We start from the raw sequence: 18,772 nt of genomic DNA on the forward strand, positions 1-18,772 counted from the left end.
AACAACCTGGTACTTATATCTTTTAGCAAAAACACAAATATTTCTAGAAGACAGGTTCCTAAAAGCAAAACTGAGTTAAAATTAATATGCATTTTAAAAAGATAAATACTGCCAATTAACTCTACTAAAATATTCTTCAATTTTACACTTACATCCATAGAATATGAGTGTGCCCATTTTCCCTAAACATGCAATTACCAATGACCCAGTAATTATACTCTTGGGCATTCATCCCAGAGAAGCTGAAGCTTGTATTTCTGCAAAAACTGTACATGAATGTTCATAACAACTTTATTCATAATAGCTAAAAATTAGAAACAATCCAAATCTCCTTCAATGGTTGAGGGGTTAAACACACTGTGGCACATCCATGTCATTGAACACTACTCAACAATAAAAAATTGATACACACAACTTGGGTGAACCCCCAGAGAGTTATGCTGAATGAAAGAACCAATTCCAAAAGGTTGTAAACTACATGATTGCATAAATACAACATTTCTGAAATAACCAAAGTATAGAAATGGAGAACAGCTGAGTGGCTATTGAGAATTAGGGGTGAGGGAAGGAGCAGGAGGGAAGTGGGTGTGGGTATAAAGGGCAACACGAGGGATTCTCGTGGTGATGGAACTGTTCTGGATCTTGACTGTGATAGTACATATAGGAAACTACACAGGTGATACGATTGCTTAGGACCAATGTACACTTGCACACAGATGAGTTCAAGTAAAATTGGGCAAGTCTGAATAAGCCTGATGGATTGTATCAATACTAATAGCCTCGTTATGATGCTTACTGTACAATAATTTAGCAAGGTGTTACCAGTGGGGGAAACCGAGTCAAAAGTACATGAGATCTCTATTATTGCTTACAAATGCATGTCAATCTACCAGTATTTCCAAGTAGAAAGTTTAATTTTAGAAGATATAAGGTGAATCTATATGGTATAATATAAGGTTTCTGATACCTGTGGAGTGAGAAAAGCATGTCACAAAATAAAAGGTACAGTATTCTGTTTGTGATAAACACCAGCTTGTGTGTTTATGTGAATAAATAGAAAATTTAATACCAGTTACCTCTGAAGAAGAGGAAGGGAAAAGAATTAAGTTTTAGTCTACACCCTTCTGTATTGTTGCAGTGTTTTACAACAAACAGTTCTGTGTTTTAAGTATTGGGGTTTTTTTTCTTTAAGATTTATTTGAGAGAGAGAGAGTGCGTGCACTTGTGCATGAGTGAGCATGGGGGGAGGGGCAGAGTGAGAGAATCTTCAAGCAGACTCCCCGTGGGGCACAGAGCCCAACAGCGGGCTCAAGGCCACAACCCTCAGATCATGACCTGAGCAGAAACCAAGAGTCAGACACTTAACCAACTGAGCCTCCCAGGCGCCCCTAAATGTTTGTTTTTTTAATCATAAGGAGAGATTAAATATAACAATAATGAGAGTTAACCAACTGCTCTATAGTAAAAGCAATGTCTCCTCAAATAAACTGGGAGCAAATAAGTGTTCTGGGGAGAGGCAAGTTTCTGAGAAGAAAAGCAAAGGACCCTCAGAGAGGAGCAAAAGGATTTAGAAAGGGGAGTAATTGGCAGTGGAGTAGGGCACTGAGGGGAGGGTTGGGAAGGGGCAGAGTATCCTGGGAAGAGTTATGGGGAAGAAATGCAGAGACTCAAAAGTAAGAGGGAAGCTGGAGAGGGGATGCTTTGGGGTTTCCCAATGGAGACAGGAATAAAATATTGCTTCGGGTTTGCTATTTGGGATGGGGTACTTATCATTTGTCAGGAAGGTGGTGGCTCCTACCAGAGGCTTCCTTTGGTCCTTCCACCAACATGGGGATTCTACCAGCTACTGAGTGTATCTCCTCGAACTGTACATTCCAGGATGGAGCATTGTATTGGTCTGTGATCTCAGTGGATCCCCTGTCAGATGAATTCAAGTCAAAGCTCTCTCATCTCTTCTCCATATCCCGTACTCAGCCCCATTTCTGATCTAGGGATTAGCATAAGCTCAAAAAGCTGGATAGTTTTCTTTCCCTGGTACCCAGTCACCCTAAGAAATGGCCCCTGGTCCCACGAGGCTTGGGGGAAGTTGCAGGGTCCTTTCTAAAAGGGTTCTGGGTCTGTGAACTGGCTTAGGTCACAGAACTGAGCAAGAAGACATGTATCCCCACTATGGTGACGCAAGTTAGATCTTTGCCCAGCAACACTAGACATTTTCTCCCTGTATATGTGAAAAAATGATTTAGTAAACTACCCTTCCAGTTCATTTCTAGGAATCTAGTGATCAATTTGCCATTGCCACAGATCCTTGCAAATGAAACACTCTATCTCTCTATCCCTGCGGTTTATTAAGGTAATTGCATTTACCTTATCTCTCATGGTCCCACTGAGACCAGGGAAACCAATTCCATTATGGCATCAGCACTGCCATCTCTGACCTTCAGAGAGACACCTCAGAGCTCTTCAAGAATGCTGATGTCTCCCTTACTAATGATTTTTTTACTGCTTTGGTGAAATGCTCTTCACACCCTTACAGAGCATTTGGTTAGGCAACAGTTGAACGTGCTGGAGTAATTGATTCATTACAACATTCCCATTTCCCTGAGCTTCTAGATTCCTTCTAGTAACAGCCTTGTTACTCAAAGTGTAATTCGTAGACTAACAACATCTTCGCATCACCTGGGAGCACATTAGATTCTCATTCCTGTCCTAGACCTGCCAAATCAGAATCTGCATCTTAACAAGGTCCCCAGGTGATTCATAAGTACATTAAATTTTGCTTTACAGCAGTGGTACCCAAACTTTAATGTGCATCAGATTCATTTTTGAAAGCACAAATTCCCAGGGCTTCTGATTCTATAAATCTGGGGTGAGATTCAAGAACTGCCATTTCTAACATGTTCCCACTTGACATTGATGGTCCCAGGTGACATGGTCACCATTCTGTATCAACCACGGTTCTATATTACACCAGAGAATTTACAGAATTTCAAGATACATAACTATAGGCCATCATAGACTTCAGATGACTCCGGTCTTTAAAATCATATCTTTGGCAGAACAACTGAGTGCCACAGCATCCTGATCTTCCAATGGCTTGTCCTCCACTTACCCTTTATTCCACGCTACGACCACTGATGATTTGAATGGTTGAGTAACTACTGCATGCATAGATTATCAGTGTCTAGTTCCATCTTTTGAACCTCCTCATCCCTCACAAGGTTATCCCTTTCAACTCCTCAAACATAATCAACCCAATCCCAGAATCCAATTATGAAGACCTATTTTCTGGTCCAACTTTTAGTATCAGTTACTGTATCAGTCAGAGTACCAGTAAGAAATGGGTTATGTGCCCAAATTTAGATAATTTAAAGTGGGAATTATTTACAATGGTGTAGATGTGGTGTAAGGAAATCACAGGAGAGAAGGCAAAACCCAGGAGCTAGTAACAGCTAAACATTACTGCCCTAGACTTGAGGAAATGGGTCATATGGAAAGGCCCCAATAAGAGAAGCACTGATCTTCAGCCAAGGAATTCAGAGAGCCCATGACAACCTCAGAGAGGAAGCTAAAGGAATAAATACCTTGACTTCACGCTATCCCGTTTCCAGTCTCTTGCTAGGGATCCTCAGTAGCCAAACCCAACCGGAAGCCATAGGCAAGCAAGGCAGTGGATACAGTCAACCAAGTCAATGAAGAGTGGACCTAGAGGGGAAAATACAAGACTTCTAGCACGGTGGGAAAGGCCATTGGCTTAGTTCTAAACAAATTTGCTTGTGGCGTCTAAGCAGAGGTACTAAGCAGGTAGTTGAGTGGCTCTGGAGATTGGAGAAAAGTCTAAGCAGTTGTACAAATTTGAAAGCTCTCAGCATAGAGGTGAGGACATGAAAGGTGGTAAGATGACTCAGGCATAGTGTAGAGTGAGAAAAGAAGAGAATCTACGGTTGAACCTGAGTAGTTCCAACATTTAAAGGTCAAGTGGAAGAGGAGAATATGGCAGAGGGACAGAGAAATACAGGCAGAGAAGTGAGAGAAAAACCAGAAGAATGTAGGAGCCTGGATACCAAGAAAACTGGTATTTTTCCCCAAAAGAAAGAAGGGTCAACTTTGTTAAAATCCACTGGAAGTTCACATAATATGAGCACTGAGGATGCCCATGAGATTTAGAGGCACGAAGGTCACTAGATACTTCGAAAAAAATAGTTTTGCTAGAGAAGCAGGGGAGGAAGCCACTGGAGGAGTCTAATGAATAAGCAGGTGTTGAATTAGGGCGAATGGTGACTATGCACCACTCACAGTTTGGGTGAGAATGGGAAGAGAGGAAGAGTAGAGCCACAGAGAAAATTTAGGCTCCAGAAATGGGAGGTTTTGGGGGGTTTTTTTGAATAGGAGTGACTAGAGCATGTTTAGATGCTGATGAAAAGAGTATATTAGAGGAGAACAAATCAAAAATTAATTGGTAACATACATTTTCTGAGAAGGTTGAAATCCGCAGCATGGGGAAGAGAGTTGATCTTTCTAGAAGAAGAGACATTACTTCCACTTTGTCAGAAGGAAAGAACAAAGGATGGACACAGGGGCAGGTTGGTTTTTAGATGCAGGTGGCAGGAGTGAGGTAATTCCCACCTGAGGTCTTTTATTTCTTCTGTGAAGTGGAAGCAAAGACATCTGCTAGGAGTGAGGGATAAGATGGGGACTCAAGGCTTTGAGAAGAAAGTTTGAAATGGTCATTTCAGAGAATGAAGGGTGAGTGGACGAGAGGCCAATGGAGTTCCCGGAGTGGGTGGGGGGGGAGGTGGTTTGAGAGTCAATGGAGGTGATGACAGAGAAAACCCTGCTAGGCTGGGGGATTTTTCTCCAATTGTGCTTTGTTGCCTAGGAGGAGATGTGAAAAAGGTGTATTGTTGAGTGCTTCCAGGACTGATATTTTTTCCAGGCAAGTATGAGGAAAAGACAAAATAGGCCAGTAAGTTTAAGGTACTGGCAAGATAGTGACTGACATAGGGGACCATGGAATCTACCGTGGCTTCAAAGGGAAACAGGTTGGTGGATAACGACAAGGAGAGGGGCCAGGGGCCTAAGGGCCTCAGTAAAATGAGGTGTGGAGTAGGTGAATAAGTAGGCTAGACTACAGTGTGAGGGAGTCGGAGTCAGGGTGGGAGATTTGAGAGATGAGAAGGTCCAGGAGAAGTGGGTGCTAGAGGTAGTAGAGAAAGTTCAGGAATTGAGAGGCCAGCATATTTACTAGGTCATCAGTGGATATAGTAACATCTCCTAGGAGGATGGCAGGGTTGCAGCGTGAGGGAATATTGTGAGCGAGGAGGTAAAGTCCTTGGGGAATGAGAAGGAGTGTCCAGGAGGCCAGTGATGACAACAATACCAGAACTTCAGAGGGGCAGCCATTTTACAATACTGTTTGGATGCTGCACCAGGGAATGAGGAACAGGCTATACCCACTCTTGCTCCTGGCTGTGTAGGGTGTGGAAGAACATTTCAAAGAACTACAAAAGAAGCCATACTCTGTGGCTAGAGATGGGTCTCAATTCAGGCAAGGAGATGGGCGTTCTCCATGGGGCTGAGGTACCAAGACCCCTGATGAGAGCAGGGACCAGGGATGAAGAGGTGAGGCTTCAACTTGAGCATGTTTGGTCATAGCTTGTGAAAAAGCTGTCATTAGAAAGATTTCATTTTATTGACTGATTGAGAGAGAGAGAGAGTGGGGAGGGTGGAGGAAGAGGGAGAGAGAAGAATCTCAAGCAGGCTCCACGCTCAGTGCAGAGCCCGACATGGGGCTCGGTGTCAGGACCCTGAGATCATGACCTGAGCTGAAATCAAGAGTCAGACACTTAACCAACTGAGCCACCCAGGTGTCCCTGTCATTAGAAAGATTTCAAAATCAGTGTCTGTGTTCAGAAAGCACTATTCCTGCTTCTCAAAGACATGCACACATGCCAACTCTAATTGTCCTTCATTTTCAGCGGTGACCCTCTGTGTGTGTGGTCTGCTCTAAAGAACAATGCCTAACCAGCAGTATTTCCTCGGTGCTCAGGACTGTCCTTGGGCTTCTTTGGTTCCAGCTGATGTTTGCTTAGTCTGGCATGATTTTTTCCTTTGTGTCCTTATTTCCCCGTTTGCCAAACACCATGGTTTCAAAAGAATCTTCCCACCAAGGATGGCTTTGGGCCAGTGTTCTCTGGATGGTTTTCTATGTCTGCCTCTCACCACATCTTTCCGTCTGGGCCTTGAGCTTGTCCTCCAGTGATTTCTCTGTGCTGTTCTTCCCCGCCCTCACTTCTGCTCGGGTAGCCACCCTCTGCCTTTACCCATTCTCAGGGCAACGGATGGAGTTATGGGGCGGCTGGGTGTCTCTAAGATCACCAGGTGGGTGACAGTGTAACCAATGCCAATTATTAATATAAGAGAGGACATGGAACTAAACTTTCCCAATTTTTTAGTCGCACCTTGGATGGCTAAGCAAATTCTTCAGGCATCTTTAAGTAAAACAAAAGTCAGTATATAAACAGTAGAACTGGATTTGCCAATTTTCCCTTTCACCTTCCCAGTCTTGTCCCTTTCACCGTGGTTTTCTTGCTAATTCTTAGAATGAAAGGTGTGACCTCATCTTGACAAACATCACGTGTGTGTGTTATTGTTTTTCTCAGTCCCTGAGACTTATAGTCATACACCATAGTGGATAGGCCAGCTTAGAAGGCAAATCCCCTTACATGTGAAAAACACACTTAGCAAACTTGTTTCTCTGTGCAAAAGGACGACTGAGACTAGTCACATAAGAGTGTATCGCCATTTGGATAGCTTCAATCAAAACTCTTCACATGATTTTCAGTTCAGTGTTCTCTCTTCCATTTTATTTTGTTATTACCTTTTTGGATTTTGTTGTTGCTGTTGTGAGAGCCCTCAATATTTTCTGGATGGTGCCGTGCATGGATTGGCTCTACTATCATCACTATGATTATTACCAAAACGCTTATAAACGGTCTCCAACAGCATACCCTTGCTGCCTATCAGATTCCATCTTGAGGTGCTGGAGAAATGTCTGACGCTAGAGAAAGCCCCATGGCGCAGGCCATCAGACAGAGTTTCAATCAGTTAGCTCATCAGCTTGCTCTTTAGTAACACAAACAAAAATGTAATTTACTGTTGCTACGGGCAATTTACTTCTAAATTCTCGAGATCTGTAACTCCAGAACCTCCCTGATATCAAAGGCCCCTCTTAGGAACCCGACTAAAAATCAGCCTTAAAGATACCCTCCACATATCTGTTCTAAAATCTTACTGCTGAAGTCGAAGATAAATACATTTTTTCCTTAAAGCTACAACTGAAGCTGGTCGAGTCAGACTAAAGTAAGGGACTTATATTCTTTGCTTGAGGGAAGAGTTTTCTAACTTTTGCTTTCTCCCTCTGGATATGAACAGGTCTATACACATAGCCCTACGCACTAGCAGCTTTCTTAAAACCCAAAGGGAACCAACCTTAAGATGAAACCTGTGTGGAGAAGAGCAGAACAGGGAAGGAGAGGACGTGCGTCCTTGTTGACATCCTTGAGCTGCTGAATCCACCAGCCCTGGAATCCATCCCACCTCCAGGATCTTGTGAGATAACAAATGTCCTTACATTTAACTCTCATTGTATAGGTTTTTTAAAGTATTATTATTATTATTATTACCGTTACTATTATTATTTGCCACAGAAAACATCCCAGGTGCCACAAGTTCTTGCAGGTGCCTGACCCACATAACCAAAGAGGGCTCAGCAGGAAAATGTGAGTCATTGGGGGTAATTCCTGTCAATCTTTTCTTCATTCCACTCACTCAACCTGATTCCTAATATGGGGCTATTTATGCTTTGGATTACCTTTCCTGTGTTTCTTGCCCACTCCACCCCATTTTCTCTAGCTCTCAGAAAACATTATCGTCCCCTTTCAATAAAACATGTCCTTCAAGCTGAATTTAAGCTAAAGTCAAATCAACCTAAATCTTTCAAACTATGTGGAGACTCCACCTCCACCTTCCGCCTGAAAGAGGAATGTCAGATCATTAGGTAGGAAAAGTGTACTCTGGAATTGTTTTCTGGAATTAGCAAAAATGTGGGAGGAGACCTCTGGAATTTTGTCAGCATCAGCGCCCCCTCTGAATATTTGTATCCTCACCCCAGGCCCCATTTTATTTGTAGAAGTTCCGTTGTAGGGCCACCTGGGTGGCTCAGTCGTTAAGGGTCTGCCTTCGGCTCAGGGCATGATCCCAGGGCCCTGGGATCAGGTCCTGGGATTGGGTCCTGGGATCGGGTCCTGGGATCAAGCCCCGCATTGGGCTCCCTGCTCTGCTGGAGCCTGCTTCTTCCTCTCCCACTCCCCCTGCTTGTGTTCTCTCTCTCGCTGGCAGTCTCTCTCTGTCAAATGAATAAATAAAATCTTAAAAAAAAAAAAAAAGAAGAAGAACAAGTTCCCTTGTATATTGTCAGTGAGTGGGTAAGGCTGGGTTTAGGGTCAAAGACATCTAAATGGCTGAAATGTGAGGTTTGCTGAGATTACTGGTTTTTTATCAAATTAGAAACATTTCCAGGCAATATTTCTTCAAGTACATTTTCTACTTCTTTCTGCTTCTCTTCTCTTTCTGGGACGCTACTTACATGTACATCGGACTGCTTGATACTATCCTACGGGTTACTGAGGCCCTGTTCTTTTTTCTTTTAATCTTTTTTCCCCCTCTCCATTTGGATAATATCCATTGACTTGTCTTCAAGGTCACTTTGAGTTTACTGATAATTTTATATATTGTGTTCACTGTGCTATTAATTTCCAGCCAATGAGTTTTCAATTTCAAATATTGTATTTTTCAGTTCCAGGATTTCCATTTGGTTCTTTTTTAAGGTTTCCATGTCCCTTTGAAAATTTCCCATCTCTTCACCTACTATACCCATATTGGTCAGTTGGTTCGTTAACATTCTTATCATAACTATTAAGTCTTTGTGAATTCTAACACTGGGGCATATGTGAGTCTGTGTTTCTATTGACTATTGTTTCTCTTCACTGTTGGTTACATTTTCCTATTTCTTCGGACATTTTTAAAATTATATACTGAGCGTTATAGATTCAGGAGACTTTGGACTCTGCTATCTTTCTTAAAAGAAATTTGAAATTTGTTCTAGGAACCAGCAGTTAAATTAGTAGCACATTATCTTGATCCCATGGAGCCACACCATCTAATAACACTTCTGTAATGATGGAAATGTTCTATGATCCGTGAAGTCCAATATAATAGTCATTAACCACATGCAACTATAAGCATTTGAAATGCGGCTATTGTGACTGGGAAACTATATTTTACTTTATTTTAAAGATGTATTTATTTTAGAGGGAGAGAGTGTGAGGCAGGTGCAGAGGGGCAGAGGGAGAGAGGGGCAAAGAAGCAAACTCCCCGCTGAGTGGGGAGTCCGGATACAGGGCTTGATCCCAGGATCCTAAGATCATGACCTGAGCTGAAACCAAGAGTCAGAGGCTTAACAAATTGAACCCCTCAAGTGCCCCACGGGGAAATATATTTTAAATTTTATTTAAATTTAATTAGATTTCAAAGGCCACATGTATCTAGAGGGTACTATATTGAATAATGCCACAATGGAGACTTGGTTTTAGGCATTATTAGGGCCAGTCTCTTTTGGCTTTGCCTTTATTCCTAAGGGCATAGACTTTAGTACCAGAAAGTAGTCCTCACTCCCAAGGTGTGACCTGCTGTGCTCCCAGTGGCAAGTTTTAGGAGTTGACCACACCTCTCTGACTTGGTGGGGACTGAACTCTGAGCTCCATTTCCCAACACAAGGCAACTCCTCTTCCAGCCTTCTGCCCTCCCCTGGGGTCCTCGTGGGTCCGCTGCCCGTGCACAGAGCAGGAGTAAGCCGAGGATTTGTGGGAAGTCTCCACACAGGTTTGCAAGCTCTCCCTCTGAGGCTCCCTCCTTTCTTAGATTCCCTCCTCCCCAATTTCAAACTGCTGTGGAAGCCCCAAACTCCACCTTGAGAGTCTTCAGCTCAGTAGGACTACCAATCTCTTCTTGAGCTCCGTCTCAAGCACAAAGGGGAAGTGCCTTGTGCTGTCAGAGGAAACACCCCTTCAGTGCGAATCTCCCCAGTGTGAGTCCCTTTCTTCAAGGGTCCTATCTTCACCAGAGATGGTTTTGGCTGCAGAACCAAACCATTTGTTTGCTCTCCTGGGCCTTAAAACATTTTGTTGTTAATATTTTGTTCAGGGTCCAGAATTTATCATAGTCTGTAGCAGAAAGGTTAGTCAGAGACAATTTACTCTGCCATTGTCAGAAGTCGGAACTGACCTGAATGGCCAAAATTGGACATTAAAATCCTGAGTTTGGTGGGAAAGCTTGGCTATGCTTTCCTCGGACCACACTCTCCCATGTCTCTTGGCATCAGAAGGGGATCAATTTTGCTGAACCAAGGCTGAAAACTGAAAAAGGAATCATACTTTGAAGCATTATCAGTCATTCATAATTTAGAACAGACAATCCTTTTCTGAAAGCAGGTTTTGATATGACCTAGTGAGAAAGAATAAGTTGTTTCTGGCCATATCTGTCTTCTGATGGCAAGTTGCAGGAAATTTTGACCTAAGCAAAAGAATGTATAGACAAGCATAGGTTAAAATTCCATAGTAGGGCTAGTTGCAGGCAGCGCTGGATTTAGGCCTCATAGGGTATCAACAGATTGCAGGTTTTCTGCCTTTTTGTTTGTTCGGGTTTTGTTGTTGCTGTTGTTGTTGTTGTTTTTTGTTTTTATTCCCAGCTTTCTGACCTGTCTCCTGCATTGTCAGCATTAATCCCAGGTTCCTGGGACTGCAAGAGGATGGTAGCCCCTTCAGCCCTGCATCCTTTCAGGGGTCCGGTATGGAGGAGAAAGGGAGAGCCTAGTTCCCAGGAGTAGCTACGAAAATTGCACTGCCTGTCCTAGGTTCTGCCTGGGACATGGTGCCCATCTCTGGAACAATCTCATAGCCATGAAAGAGGATGAAATGACTGGCCTAAGCGTGGCTCACCTGCTCCACCCTACAGTCAGAAGGGTATCTGTTTCACCAGCCCCTCAAAGACTGAGAGTGGGAGAGGGGTAGCCCCCGTCCATAAATATCTGGGACTGAGAGTGGGGGGTGGGGCAGTCCCCCGATAAATATATGGCTTCTTATTCACTGGAAGGGCAGACACACACTGGTGTAGAAACAACAGAGGCCCACCAAGATGGTTATTGGAAGAGACTGGAACCAGGGTGCCTGGGGGGGGGTTAAAAGCTTACAAGCTAGAGAGGTCGGGAGCCTGAAAAAGAAAAGCTTCCTCTTTTCCCCCTTAGCCCTTGGGCTCCAGGCTGCTGGAAGCAGGTGCTGTGCTGTATCATTGCTTCATGATCAGCGTGCTTGGGGACCGGCAATGAGTGAAGTCCATGAAATTTAGATACCACAGCGTTATCTTAAAAAGGTATCAGGTGGAGTATGGCTTTTAATGTGGATCCCAGGCCTCCAATTAGAGGTTTGTTCCACTTGCTAGATTTGGTGTGGGTTAATGCCCACTGACCTCTTGTCCCTATAGCGTTTCATCACTGTGATGAACGCTCAGGAGCAAATCCTCCCATCCCCGCCCTTTCTAACGGTACACAATGTCTATACCATTAGAGGTCTGCATTCCTTTTCCCAGATAAATTGCCAGGCCCGCCTTTCAATCTCTTCCACTAGTAAGGGAGCAACCAAAGGAAAAAAGAAGACAACCCCAAGCACAGCAATGTTTCCAAACGCTCACTGGCTTGAAGAGCGCCTGACCGGCTTCCCCCATAGTGCCACACCCTCCTCCAGCAGCCTCTGTTCAGGCCGAGGTGAGACTTCCTTTTCTCTCGCTGTCCAGAAAACTTGGGGGACCCCAGACACCACTGGAAAATACCTTAAATATCTCTCAATCCATTCAATCCTCATCGGTGGCTCCTAAGCACCTTCTGACTTGACCCTGATCGGTCTGAGCCCCATGAAAGACTTCCCCCAGTAATTATGAGAACTCGCCCTGATTTTCAAAAATATGTGCACTTTTTAGTACCTTACATTTTTCTACAATAAGCATACCTCACTTTTACCACAAAAAAATAAATAAATAAAATAAAATAAGTGTGGATATTCAAATTTTAAAGATTGCCACCAAGCTGCCCTCCCTTAGGAGTTCCAGCGACTGACTCAGAAGTCGCTGCTCACAGCATTTCAGGCTTTTTCTGTCACTACAGTTACATATAATAATAAAAAGAAAACATACGTGTGACTAATTTTAAAATGCAACATGGCAGATGGCTCTGGAAAGAAGAATTCCCATCAGCTCTCTTCATACCCATATCCCCTTTGTGATGAATTCCTAGCCTTTTCAGCTAATCAGAGCATCCTCTTGCCTCTTTTCATGAAACAACTCAACTCACTTCCCAGTTTCACCTTCTCGGTGAGCTGGTCTTTTGAAGGGTAGAGGTATTCTGGTAGATTTTTCCTCCTTCCTGCTCTCCCACACAGCCGGTTTCTTCACTTTCTCTGTGTCCCACTGCACAGAGGACACCTGTCGCTGACCTCATTCTCAGCTTTGTTTCCCTGATAAGATTACTGACCAGGTGCTACAATCTTGGGTTTGCCGAGCAATGGCGTCGGTGCAGTTCCTGTGACCTCCACTCTGGACGGAGCCGACTTCATTATTCACGATGGGCTGCCGGTCCAGTTACCAGCAGCGTCCACCTCTGAGGCCAGACAGAAACCCGTTTAGCCAGTTTCCTGCTTTCGCCGAGCTGTTCCAAGAGTGACACACACAGATTGACAAGAACACTGAGAGTGTCTGTGTTCCCAGGCATGAATCCCACCAGAACAAGACCAGGTCTGTTGCCGAACTCCGATTCTCATTTCCTCTCCCCGCCCCCACCCCCGACTCTGCCTTCCGCCGCCCCCACCTCCCTTTGCCCCAAAGCTATGGACCATCAAGTTTTAATGCAGTGTTGAGCTGCTGATTAAAACAGCGTGTTATTTTCTGAATGTCAAACAACATATGACAATAAAGCAGGCGGAACATATCAGGAAAACAAACGCGTGCTGCTTCAGCACTGGAGACAAACGCACAAATGGCTGAACTTTAGAGAGCTTCCACGTTCCCGAGAAGTCTTGGAGCATTAAAATTGATGACGGTGATTAGGTTGCCTTTCGGAGCAGCAAAGTCTGTATAAGCGAATCCTCCTGGGCTTAGCCGTTTTCAGCCCAGGCATATTAACTTGGCTCACTGTGAGTCTGCTTTTGTGTCCACATGCACAATATTTAACCACCAGCGCGGCGGGCTCCAAATTAAAACCATATTTTGTTAGCACCGCATGTTCCAGCCTTGACAGTATTTATCAAAGGGGAAGCTGCTGGATTTATTGAAAGAAATGAACTTCACCAGGGTCTGGCAGGCCCAACCCTGAGAGGGAGTTGTGATTTTTTTTTTTTTTTTTTTTTTTTTTTTTTTTTTTTTTTTTTTTTTCNCTGTTGGCTCCAGGCTGTTTCCTTGCTTTGGGCTGTGATCGTTACTGTGACCTGTCCAGTGCCTGCCTCCCAATCGTCTGGGCCTCATGGGATGTCATCAGCTCCACAGCCATTTATTCTTCAAGGCCCCGTTTGTGTTCCCCTCTTTTCTGTGCAGTCTTTGCTACCTAAACCCAAAGTGTATTTTTCCTCCCAGATTTCTCCAGCCTTGCTCTGGCTGGGATGGTGGTGGAAATGGAGCGTCCCAGGCCCCACCCCAGACATCCCCAATCTGCATTTCAGCAAAGATCCCCAGGGGATCCCAGGGCACACTGAAGTTTGAGAAGCACTGCTGTACCCCCGAGTAACTTTCCTAGCAGTGGCTCTCACTGGAAGTCAGGTTAGGGGTTTTGGAAATGTCTCCAGGATTTTGGGGGGTTGTCACAACGGCGGGGGCTGGGCAGGCGCACTAACAGCAACAGTGAGCCGGGAAGGGACTGGACAGCCTGCAGCGGAGAGGACAGCCCCGTAGAAGGAAGACTTGGTTCCTATGTCACATGGCTTTCTAAGGTGCCACCAGGCAGCCAGGTAGGTGAGAAACCTATTTTTTATGATCTGAGGCTAGAACCTAATTCTTCTTTACATAGAGACACTAAGTATTGCTTGCACAGTTTTAATATACACTGAAACGTCTAGGGAGTCAACTTCTGTGAAAATTCAGGGAAGACTGCCTTTGTTTTGTTAAGAAGTTCGCCTTTGTTCACAGTTTTGGAAACACACATTATCCGGGGCAATGCTGCTCACGTCATTTCAGTCTCCAGGACAATCCCTCTGTATCAGTGTGCATTTGTAGCTATCCCAATAGCCGCGATTTTATATCTGACCGCTTCATTATGTTTCTCGGTGTAAATGTGCCTGAGCATTTATATATTAAAATACATATGATTTTATTACCATTTGTTCTTTTATTTCTTTTTTATATCAGAGTTAAGGAATTCATTATACTGTTGTTGAGTCATTTATATTATTCATGGATTCTATTTCAGGAAAATAAAGGAACCATTTAAAACTATTTATTACAAAAAGAGAACAATAGGTGTGATAGGGTTGGGAACCTTGGTTGTACATTCTTCAATTCTTTAATTGGCCCTTAGTACATATTGTCTTGTAATCTTGGCTATATTTTTAAAAGGCCATGCGTAGTCTCTCCTACTAGATTATACATATCCAAGGGTAGGACTATGTTTTATGACCTTGGTCTTCCAATCACCACTTAATGCACCTCTTGAGCATCGGGTAATCGGTCCCATGGCTATTTGGACGACGGCCACTCCTGGCGTTCCTTTCCTCAAGTATTACCTCTTTCTTCCTGGGTGCAGAGCATTGGCAGCCTGGCTACAGTGGCCATTAAGAAAGGGTTTGGTGGCACCTGGTTGGCTCAGGTGGTGGAGCGTGTGACTCTTGATCTCAGGGTTGTAAGTTCAAGCCCCACATTAGGTGTAGCAATTGCTTAAAAATAAAATCTGGGGCGCCTCAGTGGCTCAGTCAGTTAAGTGTTGGACTCCTGGTTTTAGCTGAGGTCGTGATCTCACAGGAGGTGTGATCAAGCCCCATGTCAGGCTCTGCACTCATTGGGAGTCTGCTTGAAGATTCTCTCCCCCTGCCCCTCCCCCCACTCATGTGCTCTTTCTCACTTTCCCTCCCTCTAAAATAAATAAATAAATCTTTAAAAAAAATAAAATAAAATCTGAAAGAAAGAGAGAAAGGAGGGAAGAAAGGAAGGAAGGAAGAGAGAGAGAGGAAGAAAGAAGGAAAAGAAGGAAGGAAGAAGGGATGAGATGATAGGGATTTCATGGAAGGAGGTTTTCACAGGGAAGAGTTGGGTTTTGGGGGTGCTAGAGCAGTCAGTGAAAAAGATCTTTCAGAAAGGGAAGCCAGGGGCTGAAATAAACTTGATCTTCATAACTTTGTCAAAAAGAGGCTGCCACCATTAACAACAAAAAACAATCCCACCAAGGTATCTTCCTGGAAAACAGACAACACCCCGATTTCTTTGACTGCTCACTTCCTGTGGTCAGGTGAGAGGCCCTCAGGGGTCTTTAATCCACAGTCCTGCAAACAGCACCCTAACATACTCCCAAGGGAGCGTAGGCATGGGACTTGGGGAGGAGATGTGTTGTGATGAAAAACACTGGTGGGGCCTGAGCTGACCTAGAGGCAGGGGGACGGAGGGAGGGTCAGCAGGAGAATTGATGAGGAAGGTGGGGTGTGGCCCAGAAGAAAAGGGACCCCAGGACATTAGACTTCTCTCTGCACCTTTGGACAGCAGCTCAGGGTCAGCCAATGGGTGACTCAACTTCTTCCTAATCTCCTGTCAGTCTCCTCAAGGTCACAACTGCCAGTGTGAGACACATAAACAAGGCTGTGGAAATTTCTCTTTCTTCCAGCAGAGAAGACACTCAGTCTCCCCCCATGAACTTTTGAGCCTCGTGACACACTCAAGGAAAGCTGGATGATGTTTTTGTCTGGCTGCTGTGCAGGCTGTATTTGCCTCTGGGCTTAGTGGCTGAGTCAGTAAGATCTGGAACAATCGCTAAGAGCAGGGGACAAACTGGGCACCAGACAGAACATTAAAGCTGAGAAGAGCTTACTCCAGCAACTTCCCTCTCAAGGTGTTTTCTTGTACCTCTCAATGACTTTTCCTGGAAAAGGAGGGAGCTGAAGAGAGGCACAGAGGTCGCACTGGAAAGGAGTTCTAGAGTCAAATTCTATCTATACATCTATAAACCACATGGTTCGCTGAATACCAACTGACGTGCAGACACAGAAAGGAAAGCTCAATTAAACTAATGTGAGGGGGAAGGAAATTGTTCACCGAAGCCTGGAGGAGTACTGCCTGCCTGAGCAGGGCAGTCCAGGCCCGTCATGAAGAGGGTGAAAGTGCTCCTCTCCTATTGACCCAGGGCACATGGATACGGCTCCCTTCCTTGGGCCCCTCCAGGACACAGCTGGCCATCATACCTTCAGAATGAACTCCATTTGTGCTGAAGGAGAACAGGGGAATGTTACTTTTGCTTAGAAGTCACCTTAACCAAGGAGAGCAAGGTAACCTAAAAATTCTGGTGCTAGAAGGCACTTTAGATCATCTCATTCACACTCATCATATTACAGGTAAGGAAGCGGACACCTAGAAAGGAAAAGAGATTTGGGTCACTGGTAAGTTCTCAGCAGAGTTGAGTCTAACATATAGCTGACTCCTAGGCCCACCTTTCTCCCTTCCCCCTGTCGCCTCCCAGAGAATATGGTGGCTTTCTGGCTTGTTGCGGTTTTCTGGAAGCCCTTGAATTATCAGAGGTCACATTCACCTACCCTGATTTTCAGCCCCCTTGCTGTGGCTGGATGAGGCTACCACTCATTGAGCCTCATGGCTCAATGACCAGTGGGAAGGGAGTCCTTGCCCAAGGTCCATGGCAGACTGGGAGAAACAGACCTTAGATCCATAAACTTCTACCACTCCCTGCAGAACTCCATTTTCAAGTTTAGGGGGGAGGAAGGAAACTCTTAGTGGACCCAACTAGTCATTCAGCAGAAGCCAAGCCCAGCATGGGTGTGAGCGGTTGCAAACAGGACTCCTGGGCTGTGGTTGGCTCTGCATCCAGAAGTTATAATCCAACCATAGAAAATCGCAGTAACTTGAGTACCGGGTGATTAAAATAAAAACTTAAAAAAAAAAAAAAAAGGAGAAAGAAAATAGTAGTAACCTGCCAGGGTTGTGCCCAGGTGAAGGCTGTATGTCTCCACCCTGACAAGCCTGCTGTCACATGGAGCTGTTACCATAAACGCAAGTCTCAGCTCATGCCAAATGTCATCAAATGCAGGGGACTTTGTTAGAAGACAAAAGTAATCTTTAAAAAACTCATTTGTGGTTCAGAAGAGATTCCTCTCTTTTCTTCCCGCAACCTTCCCCCCAACCCCCAACAAAAATCGGCAGAAACACCCAGGCAAGAGGAACTGCTGTCTTAGGCCCTGTCCTATCCTTAAGGTGGACCTATCTGGCCCTCCTTGGGGGGCACCCTTTCTCCCACAGAGTGGTGAGTCACGGGGCCCAGGAAACGTATCCACCCAAAGCCCATATCTCACCTTCCAGAACATTCTTTGATACTCAGGCTCCCAGAATTCCCTGACCAAGGGTCCTGAACCCATCTCCAGATTCTGCACGGGCCTCTCCTTGGGGTCTGAGTACTGAGGATGGAATATCCCACGTCTGTGCTCAATCCTAGGCCTAAGGGGACAATTCTTCATAGAGAATTGGACATATGGGCCGGGGTGTCTTTAATGTGTGAGATAGATGGGCAGAGAAAGGGAACTTCAGGGAATAGGCAGAACTGTGAGCGGTCCAAGAATTCTGTATTCACACTTGGCATTCTAGGTCCCTCTGAAGTTACGTAATTTCAAGGCAAGAGGATAGAACATATTCTATATTATAGTTTTTTTTTTAGCCAGATTTACAGCTTTTAAATATTTAGATATGTGGTATATGGGTCTCCATTTGCACTCTTGCCCCAGCCTCAAACGTTGGAGGCAGGCTTTTTGAAGCACACACAGAAACGGGGTTCCTATGGTTAGATGGTGGGGAGAGAGGAGAGAGTGGTCTTATCCTTTGAGACATCACACCAGTGGGCTCTAACCCTCAGCCCTACACTGACAGCACAATTATCAGGCTTGCTGATTTTTATTCTTTATTCATATGGGATAGTTTTTTCTATCATATTACTCCTAACCAAACACATACCAAGAAAACCTTCAGGTTCTACTAAATCAAAAATTATTTCCAATACTTTTTATGCAAATAAAGCACCCTAAATTGTGGACAGAGACTAGAAGGAGTTTACTTGTTTTATCCATGAGTTAACCCTCCCCAAAGAGTTAGAGTAGATTAGGATTAAGTTCTTCACACACACATTAGTTTCACATGTACAATGTAATGATTGTATGTATTGCAAAATGATCACCACAATTACATTACTCATGATAGAGTATTAAAAAATAAATGGCCAAGAATACAGCATACCAGCCAGCCTCCCAGGGCTCCTGAATGTTCCCTAACTGGATACACCTAGGATGGCATTGTGGGCAGTAGCCCCTGCGGTGAGGAATTAGCCGAAGCCCAGGAGCCCAAAACAAAGGGCCTCCCTGGCTTTTATCTTCTCCCCACTAAAAGGGCCATGCTAGCCCCCAAAGACAATTTGTATCATGAC

At 44.5% G+C, this 18,772-nt stretch overlaps 1 long non-coding RNA gene across 1 annotated transcript in view; it reads right to left on the reverse strand.

Moving 5' to 3' along the window:
• Nucleotides 1–15,258: 15,258 nt before the first annotated feature.
• LOC117804248 overlaps nucleotides 15,259–18,772 on the reverse strand; it is a 28,496-nt gene continuing 24,982 nt past the window's right edge. The window contains exon 10 of the long non-coding RNA XR_004628598.1: nucleotides 15,259–16,701. This is a non-coding gene — a long non-coding RNA (uncharacterized LOC117804248). The remainder of the gene's footprint in view (nucleotides 16,702–18,772) is intronic.

This window comes from Ailuropoda melanoleuca, chromosome 10 (genome assembly GCF_002007445.2).
Source record: "Ailuropoda melanoleuca isolate Jingjing chromosome 10, ASM200744v2, whole genome shotgun sequence".
In the NCBI taxonomy this organism is placed as follows: Eukaryota; Metazoa; Chordata; class Mammalia; order Carnivora; family Ursidae; genus Ailuropoda; species Ailuropoda melanoleuca.